The following is a 14,926-nucleotide window of genomic DNA, read 5'->3' as shown; positions in this document are numbered from 1 at the left end:
AATGGTGATATTGTTAAGCTGCTTTTCCTCCATGCACTTTATTACACTTACATGTTTGTTTAGCATTTACATTTGTTCACATTCAAATACAGCAAGGATGATGTTTGCCCTCAATATATATCATTTTTCAGTAGCAGAATTGTGATGCTTTTTACAACCACTGGACAAATGACACCCCAAGAAAGACAACCCCATTTAATTGTAAACAAATACACAAAGATTAGAGGAGAGCCGTAAGACTGACATCTATACGTTATGCACACTATGAAATAGTTCAGTCTGAATCTCTGAATCATATCTGATCACATGAAAATGTAGGCTAACTTTATTATAGCAATATCTACAGACACAAACTGTAACCTTTTGTTCACCTGAACTGCACATGTAGGATCTGACACAAAAGGTTCCATCATGCTTTGTAGTATGAGTTCCTCTTTGTCTGTCTCAGCGAAGGCTAAGCCTAGCCTGACAGTGTGGAAAGCACTTCAATTCATGTCCTCTTGTTTAAGGATTGCTCGTCTCTATTCAGCGTGCCTGTCACTTCTTTAGGCACTTGTTTTGTTTCAGAGTGCAGGAGCGTTTCAGATCTCCACAGCCTGTATGCATACACCGAGGATGTTGACACACTTTAACATGCACGTACGCACACAAATATGTGCTTGTTCACAGAAATTTGAGGATGAAGCCATCTCTGGAAGCGACAATGTTCTAAAGAGTGATGCAGAATGAGTCACTGTTAACACACACGTGTAGACACACAACAAAACCCCTTTTGGCATCCATTTAAGTCAATGACAGCTCTCGGCAGCTAACACTCATCTGAATGGAGTGCCACAAAAATAGCTTCTTGACTCTTCCAGAAATCTCTATGCATTTCACAGCCTAACAAGTGCATTAAAGATGGTCTGGTGATTCAGTACCTGAACCATTTAGTGGGTTAAGGAGAATCTCTCCTCTTTTATTTCTCAAACACAAGAAGGCAGCTTCTAGCTCTCTTGAGACACTAATGAAATCTTGTTCATAAAAAGTTTCACTCTGCCCTTAATTCAAATAAGAATTTTATAGAACTAATTAATGACCCATTGCGGTCCACCAGAGGCCATTTTTCCTTCAAGCAAGGCATCTTTGTTCATTTAAATGTAATGAAAAGATCTTTCTGTTAGATACATATTATGTCTTGTGTGTTTTTCTCAGCCCATCAAATGAAGCCCATAAATTCTTTCGATTCTTGAGAAATAAAATGTTTCTGCCTTGTTTTGTAAAATAATATCAAAGGCACATTTGTCTCGTATATATATATTCCAAAGGTTGAAGCCAATTGCTTAGGGGTATATTTTCAATTTGTACTTGCTTTTGAACGCAATTTGGAAACATATTTCGTATTGATCAGAGAAATAAACCAAGGTTTCTGTTCTGGATCTGACTTTCTATTCTGATTACAATAGGGATCTAGCTCTTAAGGCACATTACCACAGTAGCCTGTCACTGGCTGAGGGTATGACAAATTTCGTCAATAGAAATGACATAGTTTCAGTGTGACAGAATCATTGTTTAGTTGTCCTGTCCCTGGATGTTGGGTTGGTGCATTGTCTTCCCATCAACCCCCTATGGTACTACATTTGTTGTCATTGTCATTACATGCATGTGCATGCACACATCATGAGTGGGTGGGCAGTGGGTCCGGCTGGCAGTAATGCTCTTTATCATGCTAAACTAAATTGGATTAGTGTGGATGCGCAGGGTACGTACTGTTCTAATGAAGGGCATCTTCTCCACATTTGCCAGCATGAAATCGCCTTTATTAAATCGCACAGGAAACAAAATGAGGTCATGCTTTTTATTCACTTTCAAGAAAGAGGCTTTACTTGTCATTGAAGAGGACCCAGCTGCAAAAGTGAAACTAAGAGAAAAGATAGGGTGGTAACTAAAAGGCTGTTTTGTCTGCCAATCCTGGTGTTGAATTGAAGTTAAAGGCTTTCTAATGGTAGTTTTGCTTTTAAATAATCTCACTTGGGATTAGAAGCTGTCTGGCATGGAAAAACCTATACTTAACCAGTGAAGATAAACTTGCAGTGAAATAACTTTGAGGCTTACAGAGTTAATTTGTGTCTCAATCCATCATCAGCATTTCAGTGGTTGACATGTTAACAGAACAAATATTGACTATTGTGTAACGCCCTGTCAATGGCTGCTCCTTACTCCAGTGATTGATTGACATTTGGAAGATGGTATTGGTGGGAAGTGTTTAAGGTTTACAGTTGTTCCTCTTTGCCCTCGGTAGCGCTCTTTTGTACCCCAGTCCTGTGAACTCTTCAACTCTCAATGAACTGGGAGCAGGGGAGCATCGGCGAGATGAGAGAGACGAGAGAGAGGGAGATGGGTGGGAGAGCTTGATTGAGCTACTCTTTCAAGTGTGGATTTACTCCACTGATCCTGCCCTAGTACGCACCCACTAGCGCACACACGCGCGCACACAGATACGCATGCCCAGAAAAATGCTTCCACATGCACACACACACACACACACACACACACACACACTCACTGACTAAAATGTTCCGTTCATCCCTTGAGTCCCTGTTTAAGGCCCTCAAACGAAGCCGGCAGCAGAGCCCCACTGCACTTTAGGTAACCTCCATTCAGAGACTTGCAGAGCTGTATGCATAAACACTGACTGGCCCACTCCACTTCCCCTTTCTGTCCCCAGAGGGGCTGGGGGGCAATAACGACTGACTTGTAGGCAGCCATTGTCCTGTGTGACTGACAGCAGGCCCTGGCCAATTGTGAGAGTGAGTCAGAAAATTTGACTTGTGAATGTGCCATGATCATGTAGAATGATGCTGCCATTGCAAATAAGAATAAGCTCTCAGTTGATTTATGTAAACAGATTCCTGCTACAGTTCAAATCCATCTGAGTTACCTCCATATGTTATTAACAATCTTCTGGTGAGCTTGGATAGCGAATACAGAAGTCATTCTCTTGTGTGATGAGTCTTTGCCTGACAACTGTATGCACAGAGGGTGCCACATATCCACATGACTTTTTATCAAGCTGGCCTTCGGCTTTACAGTGTCTTCTATATAATCCTCATTAAAATGCCAAACATAACATGGCATACTGCAGAGGCAAAGACTGCAAACATCTTTAATAGGCTATTTCAACCAAGATTCACTTGGGGCAAAAAACTTCTGCTGCGCTGCTCCATATGGGTTGAAACAGTTAAGCCTGTTGCAACTTTGGGCACACACCTATTAAATTATGTTAGAAAAGGTATTTTTAACTTTGACAACTGAGAAACAACTCCTGCTGTGGCATCAAACGTTTAGGACAAAACATTCCTTGCTGTTTCACCTTTAGCTGTAGCAGAAGCAGTTGTCTCAGAGTGATTTAAGATAGACTTACTTTTTAATTGCCAATGATTGTGTTATTTGAGATATGCATTAAAATGGTATCACAATACATTAAGATGCAGAGACTGTTACAGAGTGGGGAAGTGGTGGAAAAAGGAATGAGGGCAAGCAAAAAAAAAAAAAAAAAAAAAAAAGTAGGGTATCATTTACATACTGTAGGTTGTTTTTTTTTTTTGAGGGTCTGCTGAAAACCTGACATGGTGCTCTCCTATAGTGGGTTAACAGATGTAACCACTGTTAAACTAAACTGTTTAACTTGTGCCATGCTTGCCTGCTGTAGCAGGCTGCAGCCATGATTAAAGGCCTTCTTGGTGTTTTGGTGTCATGTGTAGGTGACAAGCAGTGGTGATGTGATTGGTATGACAGTTTATTCAGATCCATAACTGATCCTCTCTTTCCGCTCAGGCAAATGTGACATCATAACGAATAGGTGACACTGTGTGGGTGTGTGTGTGTGTGTCTTTGCACACACTTGACTCTATTTGGCTATATATCTGTTTTTGTGTGGCTATTCGTGCATTATGCACACTTGTGCTCATTTGTGTGAGTGTGATTGACAGGTGTATGCGCCGGACATTGTTTTGGCAATAATAAATTCTCATTTGTCCTCTCAGGTCACAGCACTGTTTGAAAGGCTTATGGGAAAGTGACAGACAGGCAGACAATTGGGAAAGGCCATCTGAGACCAGACAAAGGCCTTGTCCTTAGGTAACCCCCAGTGCTTTTGCCTTAATACAACCTTTCCTAAGAAACATCTTTGTGTTTACATTTTGCCTTTAGGTACATATACTCAATTTCACATGCATAAATGCAGTATTTCTTTTTTATACAAATTATACAATACATAGACAAATTTATATGATAGATAGATTAGCTGAACTTTGTCTGGTATGGACAACAGAATCATAGTCCGTCATAGGCTTAAACTCATCTTCATATTTCATGTGCTTGAAGATTAAAGAGGTCCTGTAAATGGTTTTGCTTTTCTCTTTTTCAAGCTTTAGGCTTTTAAGTGATAATCCTATTGTGATATAATTGTCAGGGTACAATGGCTTTGACCTTTGCATTATTTTCACTAATGTTGCTGATCTAGAAAATAAGGCATGTAATTCTGTTGCTTTCTGCAACAAGTTGCAATGTAAAAATACCAAGCATTATGGTGTAAAGAAAATAGTTTTCATTTCATAATAACTAAGAGAGGAATTTTCTAGGCATAGTCCGGGAGAACTAGGAACAGAAGCGACACTGTGTTGTTTGGGGTAGATGAGATAGGTAATTCAAGGGAGCTTGAGTCCTTGCTAGGCACACTGTTCTACATCTAATTCAGTGTAGTGATGGCAGGCGCTCGCCCCAAGGTACCAACAGTACATTAAGAGAAGTAGCCTCACTAGCTTTGAATATCTTAACACACACACACACACACACACACACACACACACTTACACAGCATCTGAGAAACCAGAAAGGTTAGGTTTGAAAGGAGAACAGCACACAGAGAAAGAGAGAGCTAGTTGGCGCTGAGGCACTTTGGCCCTGGAGAACCAAGTGCACGTCTCCCTGAGTGAAACTGTCATTGCCGAGAACAAAGTGAGCATGGTAGCAGCCTGAGCAGACTGGCGGCCTCAAGCACTACTCTCCATTTGCAACACAGTGGGAATCCAAGTTCTGCTTCCAGGCTTCAGCTCACCGCTCCCGCTTGCGCTCCAACTCCCTCTCGGTTCCCTCCATTTTTCTATTGCCCCTTTTCAAAGACTTATTTTTAGAATTTTCTCACTTATGTTCAAGTCCACATTATAGAAATTAAGAGATGGTTTCATTGCTTTTCTTTTTTCCCTTTTTATAAATACCTTGGCAGTGACTAGCAGAGTGAGTGCTCTCCCATCAGTTGCCGTGCTTGGCTCACCAGTCTCATTGTAGTCCATCTAGGCCAAGACTAAGTTTCATTTTTTGGGCTAAACCTGTGTGTCCCTTTGTTTTTGTTCCAGTCTCTTTATTCCCCCTGAGCCTGAGTCTGTCCTCATCTTTCTTCCTGTTTTTTCTCTCCTACTTCTCTCTCTGCCTCAGACCACCTTTGAGGAAGAACATACAGTAGATGGTGTGTTTGTAAAAGGCAGACAGATGGACCTTAATGGAAGCCAAGTTTGGCGATCTGTGGGGTGTTGTGTCTGTACTCGCCAGTACGCATCCGGCTTTGCAGAGTGCTACAATGGCAGCACCATCAGAACCACCCGGACAGGAAAGGCACAGTCACAGAGAGAAGATGATGCAGAACATGCAGAGCCAGATTTAAACAGTGGAAGTCTGTTCTAGGCAGCAGTATACTGACTTTGCAATCAATAAACTTCTTTTTGTTTTTCTTTCCATTTTCCTAGCTCTCACTCTCCTCTCTCTCTGTCAGCAGTGTATGACAAATGAGTACAAAACACCATCTGGCTGCATCCATCCATGTGTGCCTCTCCAATTAATGATGTTTATTCTCTGTTAGGCCTACCTATCAGTTCCATTCTCCTGTTATTTACTCTTAATCTATCCCCCCACCCCCCATCCCTCCACAGCCTCTGTCATGCATGATATCCAGTCATATCCATGAAGAGAAGTTTACGTTTCTCAGTGAGTCTGATTGATTGCCTTGAGTGATGAATGCCTATAACTGTGTTTGATACACATGACTTTAGTGCATCTGAAGGCAATACTCTGCAACAGGTGTTATGTGTACCATAGTGTGATTACCTTAAAACCGCAACTTTATGGTCATACAGTGTGGGAGACTATGTCTTTTGGTCCTGAAAGGGGCTGTGGTGAAACTAGCTTGTGTGTTTCTACCCTCCCTGGACATCTTGCCCCCATACCATCATGTGTATCACCTGTACGTTACCTGTGAGGCCAGCTGCTGAGTAAAGGTGGTGACAGACCCACACATTGCACTATGAGCCAGGCCTCAGTATTTGTTCTTGTCCCATGCACTGTATGACTGTGTGCACATAAATGTGATCAATAACAAAAGTAGCTATTATCTCACTATGCCAGCCAGCTCAAGCAGACTTAGGCAGGCAGTAGGTAGACGGTTTTAGTCAACCTGGCAGCCTTTCTTTCCCTGTAGGCCGTTATTACCTTCATCAGGCTAATGAAGGAGCTGGATTGGATCATATTAACCTCCTGATCTCCACCTCCCAGGACACCATAGTTACAACAGGCTGGACTGCACTGTTCACTGCTCCCATTATATATGTGTGCGTGAGAGAATGGTGAGCCCGTCCCACCTGCACGTAGACACTGCATCTCCCACATGAATGTTAATCATCTTTTTAATTGGCTTCCTTGACTTGGTGACCTCTGCTTGAGACGGCAAGACTGCATCACTGTGCTCCTCCTCCAGTGCTGTTGTGCTGTTTTCTTACTTTGCCTGTAGTGTGTGTGTGTGTGTGAGAGAGAGAGAGAGAGAGAGAGAGAGAGAGAGGATGGAGCTGGCCTGGAGGCAGTGTGACCTTAGACTTCCAGCCATCCTCTTGTCCTCCACTTTCATCATTATCCATCTTGACATCCTCGCACTCTTTGCACTCATTTATCCAGCCTTTTGGTTCCTCTGTACCCTTCTAATACATTTGAGACAGGTACTTCACAGACACCTATTGAAACCCTGTAACCAGGAGAGCAGAGGAGAGCAAACACTAAAACTGTGTGATGTATAAATCACCTCTGATTAATGATCTAGAGGTGATAAGTGGGTAATTGGAATTGACCACTTAAACCACTTTGCCATGGGAAACAGGTGTGGCTTTTCCCGACACTTATGCCAATAATGATCACTACTGCATGTCATTTGACTGGTTAGTGTGTAAGAAGTGACCATGATTGGCCACGTCAGGTGAAACAGTACTTATTCAAGCTTCACACACCCCCAGGCCCTTATACATCCCCCACTAATAGTCTTTTTTCATGAACTTCTTGGTTATATAAATAGCTGGCCTGCTAAGGTCCAACAGCCCCTTTTCAACTGCACGCCACACACCAAAACAACAATAAAATGCTTAACTCCTTAGGGTTGAATGCTGGCATTAACTTCAAACACCTGAAAGCAGGCTCAGACAAGACCCATACTGGCTTCATAGTTCACCAGTACAGAATGGGTTGAAAATAAATGGCCACAAACACACAACCACTTAAATCACACAGAAGAATAACACATAAAAACCCACAATTATTGGCAGAGAAAACAGGAGCTATTTTTACCTGGGCCTTACCTCTGTGCCTTTCCAAGAGGAAGTGAGGAAGAAAGAGAATATTTTTGTATTTATCACCTCAGAAATGTGCGGGAAGGGAAACTACTATCCTACTCTCTTCTGTAAATCACGTAGAAGACCAGAGTTGTTGGCATATATATTTTACTGTTTGCGTGCTGTTTGTTTCCTCATTTTCTACTACCAAAGATGTTTTCTCTCCTCCCCCGTCATAACAGTGGTCTCTCAACATAGCATAGGAGAGAAAAATTTACACTGGCATTTGTTGTGCTCATAGTTACACTAGAATAAGTTATTTACACCAGTGCATAATGTGTAGTGAAAGACATCTCTTTAATTTCTGTCTTGTCTCATTTTAATGCTACATACAGTATTTAGCCAAGCAAAGGTGTGCATTTATTCTCCTCTACTACTGTCTTTTCTCTTTTTCCCTTGTTTTCTTTCTACCCATCTTTCCCCACCGTCAGTTTCGCCTCTGTGTGTGTCCTTTATCTTTTCTTTTTTTGTTTTTTTGTGTTTGCCCTGTCTCTTGCTGTCTGCTGCTCTCTTCCTCTCTGGGTGATTGCAGGGACAAGCCATTCAGCATTCTCTTCTATTACTGTATCTGCAGTGGCCTGAAGGCTACCACATCCTATATATCTATACAAGTCACAAAAAAGCATGACAGAGTGTCATTGACACATTATGAAACTATATACAGATGTTTTCCCTGGGTTGTCTGGGGAGGATGAGCCACATAAAGTCTTTGTTGTTAATTGTTAGGAGCAACTTTTAATTATTCTTAAGTTAGTGTAAGATTTTTATTTCTGTACTACGTAGGTAACTACTGGGCTTCTGTCCTTGTGTTTCAAGTCCCTCCTGTGAGCCCGAACCCGACAGGTGGACTTGGTCTGGTCTTGGCTTGAAGGTTCTTCCCCCTCAACATTTCCATCTGCCCATCCTTCCTCACCTCCAGCTTCATGACTGTCCTGGGGGGCAGACAGGTGGTTCTGACCCTAAAGAAACAGCCCCCCTGTAGGGAACAACCTGCCCAAACCTGGCAACCTTCCCCAGTCTTGTCCTCCTCTTTAATTTCCTGGCCCTAGCACTGAAAGGCAGGCAGACTTCCTCAGTTAGTCTCAGTCTAGAGAGACTTAGCCTCCTATATGTAGCTGAAAATGCATAAAAAAACAACCTACAGCAGGTGTGATCAGACAAATCTGCATTTATCTAAATAAATGGTAATTATCATTAGATAACCTCCAACAATTTAAAGCATCCCAACAAAGGAACAGTTTAATGCAGTGGCTTTGTAGTCATGGGAGTAATTGTGTTTAATTTAGATAAAATTTCTTGTGTGTATGTGTATCTACACAGGGGCATACCTATAGTAAGCTCATTAGTTGTTGTGGGGGTTGGCGTTTCAGAAATGCCACAAGAGCAAAGAACGAGGCAGTGTGACTTTGAATTCCTCTCTCCCTTCTGTTCCCCTCGTCATCAGGAGTCTGCTCACGGAGCCAGCCACAGGAAATGGTGAAAACTCCAAGGCGGGGGGAAAGATTCAGATTGCAATAACATTTGTGCTGAATGGCATGTTTCATCTCCTTCCCCACCTCCCCTCACTTGTTTTATCCCTCTGTCATTCATCAACTCACTGGTGTGGACAATTGGGGAAGGAAAACAGAAGCACAGAAATGTACATTTGCACTGTCTACAGATGCCAAGAGTAAATAATATGTAATACATAGACAAATATATTCTTAATCCTTCAAATTCGTAAGAGTGATTAATCTAGTAATTACTCACTAATACAAACTAGCAAAAGACTAAATGTCATGATGATAGACTGAAGAATACTGATGCGAAGTCACGTATTGTCTGTGATGACTCTGTGTCTTTAGGTTTGGAAACTTGTCATCCGTGGTCCCAAACCTAACTTCAACCTCATCACGCTGCAATTAGCACTTTCTCTCTTACGCTCTCTCCTGAGTTCTGCCTTCCCTTATTTCTCCTTGAAACATCATCCTGTTGCTAATCCATCTCTTTCATTTCTTCCCTCTAAGGGGAATTAATCCTGTTTCTTCTCCTGTCTCATCCATTTAGATTTTTAAGTCAGCCAAGATCCCCAGTGAAGGTGCATTCTATGTACACAGGGCCTCTGCACCACTTACAAAATTGCCTTGCCCACTTGTACTGTCCTTTTAATTTCAGTTCACACACATACGCATGCACTTCAGTCCCTAAACACCCAGGTCCCTCTCATCATTGTAAAATAACCTCCTTCTTAATCCACCTGGTTGTGCTTGGCTCCTCCAGGGTTTTTTTTTCCAAGTGTCCTAATATAGTACGCAGGAAGAGGAGCGAGTAACAAGGCAGGCTGAGAGGCCTGGGCAGTTTTAATCTGCCCTGGTCCTCCAGTGGTGAGGAGAGGGACCCTGCAGGCCCCTGGCCAATCTCTCTGCCTCTCTTTGAAGGTCCACTTAATCCCCTTACAGAGAAGCAAGGAAATGCAGAAGTGTGCGTATGCGTGTGGATGTTTTCATATGTGCATATGCCTGTGGACTGATTGGAGGGAAGCTGCAGTTAGGACCCTGTAACTCCAAAGGCTCAGCGCTGATCGAGACTTATGCACATTGTCTCTCTAGCAACTCTGTCTCTTTGTCTCTCTCAAACACACACATACACACCACTTTATACATTGTCCACCCGCAGTAGTTTCTGAACTTCCCCTGGGGCCTTACCAGGGCCAAGCATCAACATCTGCGAAGTGGGAGCACACACACATACACAATGCTTTCATCTCTGCCTCTCCAGCAACTGTGTGTCCCAGTCTTTAGGCAGGAAAATAGGATTGTGTAGAGCTCAGCGTTTAGAGAGCCCAAAGGCCGCCCGTCAAATTCAGCTCCTACAGTCTGTGATGCCTCGCTTTGCCAGCCATCGCTCAAGTCACTTCAAACTCCATTCTCTCAGTCCCACTAGCCAACTCTGAACTGATGGCTTTCTTTGTCTCCATCGTAGTGTCTCGGGTGTAAAAGCTTTGCTTCTATTTTTTTTATTTATTTATTTTTTATCTCCGTTAGGTTCATTTGCTTTGTTTATCACAGTCCTCTTCTTTTCTCTTTCACACTGTTTTTGTTTGTTAGTGGTGATGTTTGCAATACTTCACTATTGTACTGACTGGTTTTCCCATGGTGAAGCCTGGGTTGTGTTTAGTGGGGCACAACAAAACTAAAACTAAAATTTCTTTTCTCTGTTCAGTAAGCTCTGTTGAAATGCCAATGTTTTTGTCTTGCCAGAGAAGGCAAAGAACATCTGTAACACTAGCACACTAAGAAATATACTTTTCAGCAATGGATTGTAGGAGCTTTACATGGAAATGCTAGGGTGCCTTATAGCTCCGCAAGCTAATTGAAAAATTGTCATAGAATTATTATAGTGAAAGTTATCTCTTTGGTAACATTGTGACATATTGTTGCAGTGTAGAGAAAATTCATGTGAATAAAACCCAGATTTGTCCATGATCAGCCTTGCTTGTTGAATTGTCGACATGATTAATTAGAGTAAGAAAGCATGGAGGCTGCTAGAAGGTTGACTCGATCAAGGCTAGCACCTTTGCAGAGATTGACAATCTGAGCTTTGTCAAGTTGAATGGAGCCAGATAAGCCAAGGACACCCAAAGGAGGTGTCTCTAAATAGGTTGTTTAAAAATCGTGGTACATATCCAGGTACATCCATCCAAAGGACTGCAGGTTTGAATCCCACATCTTGCAGGAGGCACTTAGATCTGTTTTAGGAGAAGACTCCAGTGATCAGCTCTGAGTCAGGATCTCTGAATCTGATGCAAATCCCCCAGCAGCATTTAAAGCTCCCAAATCATCCCTGGCCAAATCCCTTCAAGATATTCCCTGCTCGATTGGATGGCATTAAAGGATCGCAGCGACAGAACAATACACCGTCTGGCAGCCTGGTGGAATGAGGGATAAAGGGAGTGCAGAAGAGGGAGAGTGGAAGGAGAAATGGAATAGCAGTGGGTAAATGAGGTAGAGATTGAGGGTGCAAATAGGGAATATGGCCTGGGAGGACATACGAAAGAGAGGGAATTTCGTTGGTAGGTAGGGAACAGATGATGATGAAAGAAAGGGGGCAGGAGAAACAGACAGCTGTTTGTTGGGCTGTGCAACATGGTGGGACTGCATGATCCTCCTGCTCTTAGCCTGTAACATCATCTGTTTGTCAAAGCCAGTGCAGGCCAACAAGCTTTAACAATATATCTAAATCTTGTTGTTAAATCTGTATATATTTTTCGAGGTTATTTTTATGAACTTTAATCCGATCTTAATGCTGTTATGTTACATGGAATACCAGCCCAGTTTCTGAGGATAAACAAGATCACTCAGAATTTCCACACAGTACTCCTGGAAATGCTTTTGATGGGAGAGAAAAACTGTTTTTTTTTTTTTTTTCTTTTAGTTCTGGAGAATGCAGTGAGCTGGTAGGAAAACATATTTCCTATCCTTCTTTCTTTTTCCTCTCCTTTCTCCTGTCGGTGACACAGAGTCTGTGTATGTGTTTGTCAGTTGATATTGATGGGGCTAGCACAGAGCACCAAGGCTGCCTACTACACTCTTCTCCAGCACAATAAAAGGCTGTTATAAGCCCCATAGATCCAGGAGTCAGTGCCAATGCCAGGGCCCAGACTGGGTCTGCCACCCAGACTTGCATGTTATGGATAACCCTAGAGAGCCTGTGGGAGTAAACTAGACTCTACCAATTAAATTAATACTTAACTGCAACATATTGTAACACCCTGAGCACCCACGAGGGTGACATCAGACAGAACAGAGGCAGCTCTGTTACTCTGAGGCCTTGGCACCTATGAGCTTTGTTATGATTCAGAAAGTGGAGTATTAACACAAGAGTTAGTTCCCACTTTGTAATGTGCCACTTTAAACTGTACCTCAATAAGCTGTGTGATTGACAGTAATGGGGCGGAGCAGCCGTGATGTGTTTGTAATAATCTGACTGGAGTCAGGTTCACTTCTATGCTAATGAGCTAGTGTGTTGGTGGTTTAGCATGACTAATGGCGCACATCTCTAACAGAGCTGTCTGGGAGCGAGGAGAGGGAGCAAAAGAGAAATAAAGAGGCTTTACGGGAGTGTTGTGAAGGTAGAAGACAGTTGAGAAGGAGAGTTGCAGGAGATTGCATTTTTAGTCTTTGGGGAAAAGGAAAATACAGTTGAGGCCTGATTCCCTTGGCAGATATGTTCACAAAAGCCGAGGAGCAAGGCAGAGGGAAGAAAATTGCCTTTGAAAGTGCAGCAGTGAATTTGAGAAAGGACATGTAGCACTTACACTCGTTAAAGGTGCTTTTTATGAAAGAGAAAAGGTTATAGTTGTTTGTGTAGTGTGTTTTTTATTTTCCTGTAGTTGATTGATACACAGTCTTGTCATTGAAAGTGAAAAGGGTTTGACGTGTTTTTGTGCATTGTGTATATGTATTTTTACTTACTTTGTAGTGCTTGATTGATGTGTGGTTTTCAATGAAAAAGAAAAAGGTGTGTGTGTATCATGTATGTGTTTTTCTATTTTTGCTGGAGTAGTTAGTTGATTTATGGTCTTGTCTATGAAAACATGAGAATCAGGTTTGCTACACATGTGTTTTCATTTCTTACCCCAATCCAGCTTCCAAGTTTGCTTTAGTTGACTTGAATTGATTAAACTTTCTTGTCACTTATTTATTTAGTGTGGAGATGTTTTGAAGCTTGCTACAAGTACTCATTCCTTCCTCTTCTTCTAACCCTCCGCTTCTAGAGAGTGTGGAATTGTTGATAAGTCGTCTTGGCAGCGTGGCGAGAGTAATCATTTTCCCCCAGATGTTAGAGTTTGGGAAGGAACCAAAAGGGAGTGGAGAGAGGGAGGGGAACGGGAGAAAAACCAGCTGCCGCCACTACCAGTTCCACCCCTCTACATGAAGTCATCTACTCCTCCCTCCCCAAGGCTCCCAATACCACCTCCTCCACTTCACTCTGCTGATTCCCCCCCCCTCATTTTCAGTTCTACACATTTTGCCTCTCCCTGTATCCCAGGAGGCAGCCAGGGCAGGCTGTGTTTACTGCTGAGGTAATTGGAGTAGTTTGGAGAGAGCCTGACCCTGGCCCTGCTAAGGCCTAAGATGTGTGTGTGTGTGTGTGTACACGCATGTGTGCATACACCAGTTTGTGATGACTGGCAGTGAGGCCAGGGAAGGAAAGCAGGCCTTAGCCAGTGTCAGCGCACTGGGGAACAGACAAATTGGTTTTCACTATGCTGTCTGTCTTTTCTTGTCTCATATTCTCCAGCTATCCTTTTCTTCTTCCTGAATATCTCTCTACCAACTCAAAGACAATCATTCATGCTTTCTTTTGTACTTGCTCTGCTGCGCCTTTTCCCCTCCTGGTACTCTTTTGTTTCACCTCTCTTTCCATCTCTTCTCACTGCTCATCATTTCATCTCTCCGAGCCGAGCTGTTGGCTGAGCTGAGCTGACTGTGACTCTTGCCAGATATAAGCAGAAAACGCCCCCTCAGTTGCAGCCGTAGACATGAGCAAATTCATACGACCTAATCCAGGCGCCTGTTGTGTTTATCTGTGGCTGAGATGGATAGGAAAAGGCCCGGAATTGGGGTGTCAGGGGGAGAGTGAGGGTGCAGCTCTATAAACACTCCCAGACAGCCACTCATCTGTTGCTTGTTGTGATCCACACTCACACAGAGTATTTACGAAGCACTGAGCTCTATTGTCTGTAACAATTGGCATTAGTTACAGTTTGTATTCATCAACATATGGACACAAGCTTTGATCAGGCAAGAGGCACAAAAGAGTGAAGCATGACAGTGATTTAGCATGCATCTAGTGACCTCATCGCAGGGTTGTCAGGTAGGCAGTGGGACACGGCTCACCTACTTTAGCTCATCGCACTCCCGTCTCCCTCCTCCTCCTTTTCCCTCCTTCCCTCATCCCTCTGTCTTGCTCCTCCCTGATAGCTTTTACCGCTCTGCTGATTTCACAAATAGGCCTCATTGATTGAATCTGATTCTTGTGGATAGAGCAGCTTTATTGAGTGGCTTTTTCGTTGATGGACAGGAGTGCGTGGGCGTGTATGTGTATGTGTGTGTGTGTGTCTGTGTCTGTGTGTTTGATTCGCTCATGTATGTGTGCATGTTAGGGATGATAACGGAAAACTTCCTTTCCTCATCCGCCTCTCTCGCTCTGTAATCCAACAGATATTCCTCTCCTGGGAATTCCGGCAGCCAGATCAT

At 42.9% G+C, this 14,926-nt stretch overlaps 1 protein-coding gene across 6 annotated transcripts in view; it reads left to right on the top strand.

The window, feature by feature from the left end:
- qkia (QKI, KH domain containing, RNA binding a) overlaps positions 1-14,926 on the top strand; it is a 74,195-nt gene that overhangs the window by 46,326 nt on the left and 12,943 nt on the right. The gene's annotated exons all lie outside the window — the stretch shown is intronic.

Source organism: Lates calcarifer, linkage group LG19 (assembly GCF_001640805.2).
Source record: "Lates calcarifer isolate ASB-BC8 linkage group LG19, TLL_Latcal_v3, whole genome shotgun sequence".
Lineage (NCBI taxonomy): Eukaryota > Metazoa > Chordata > Actinopteri > Centropomidae > Lates > Lates calcarifer.
This window is presented reverse-complemented; position numbering and strand designations above follow the sequence as displayed.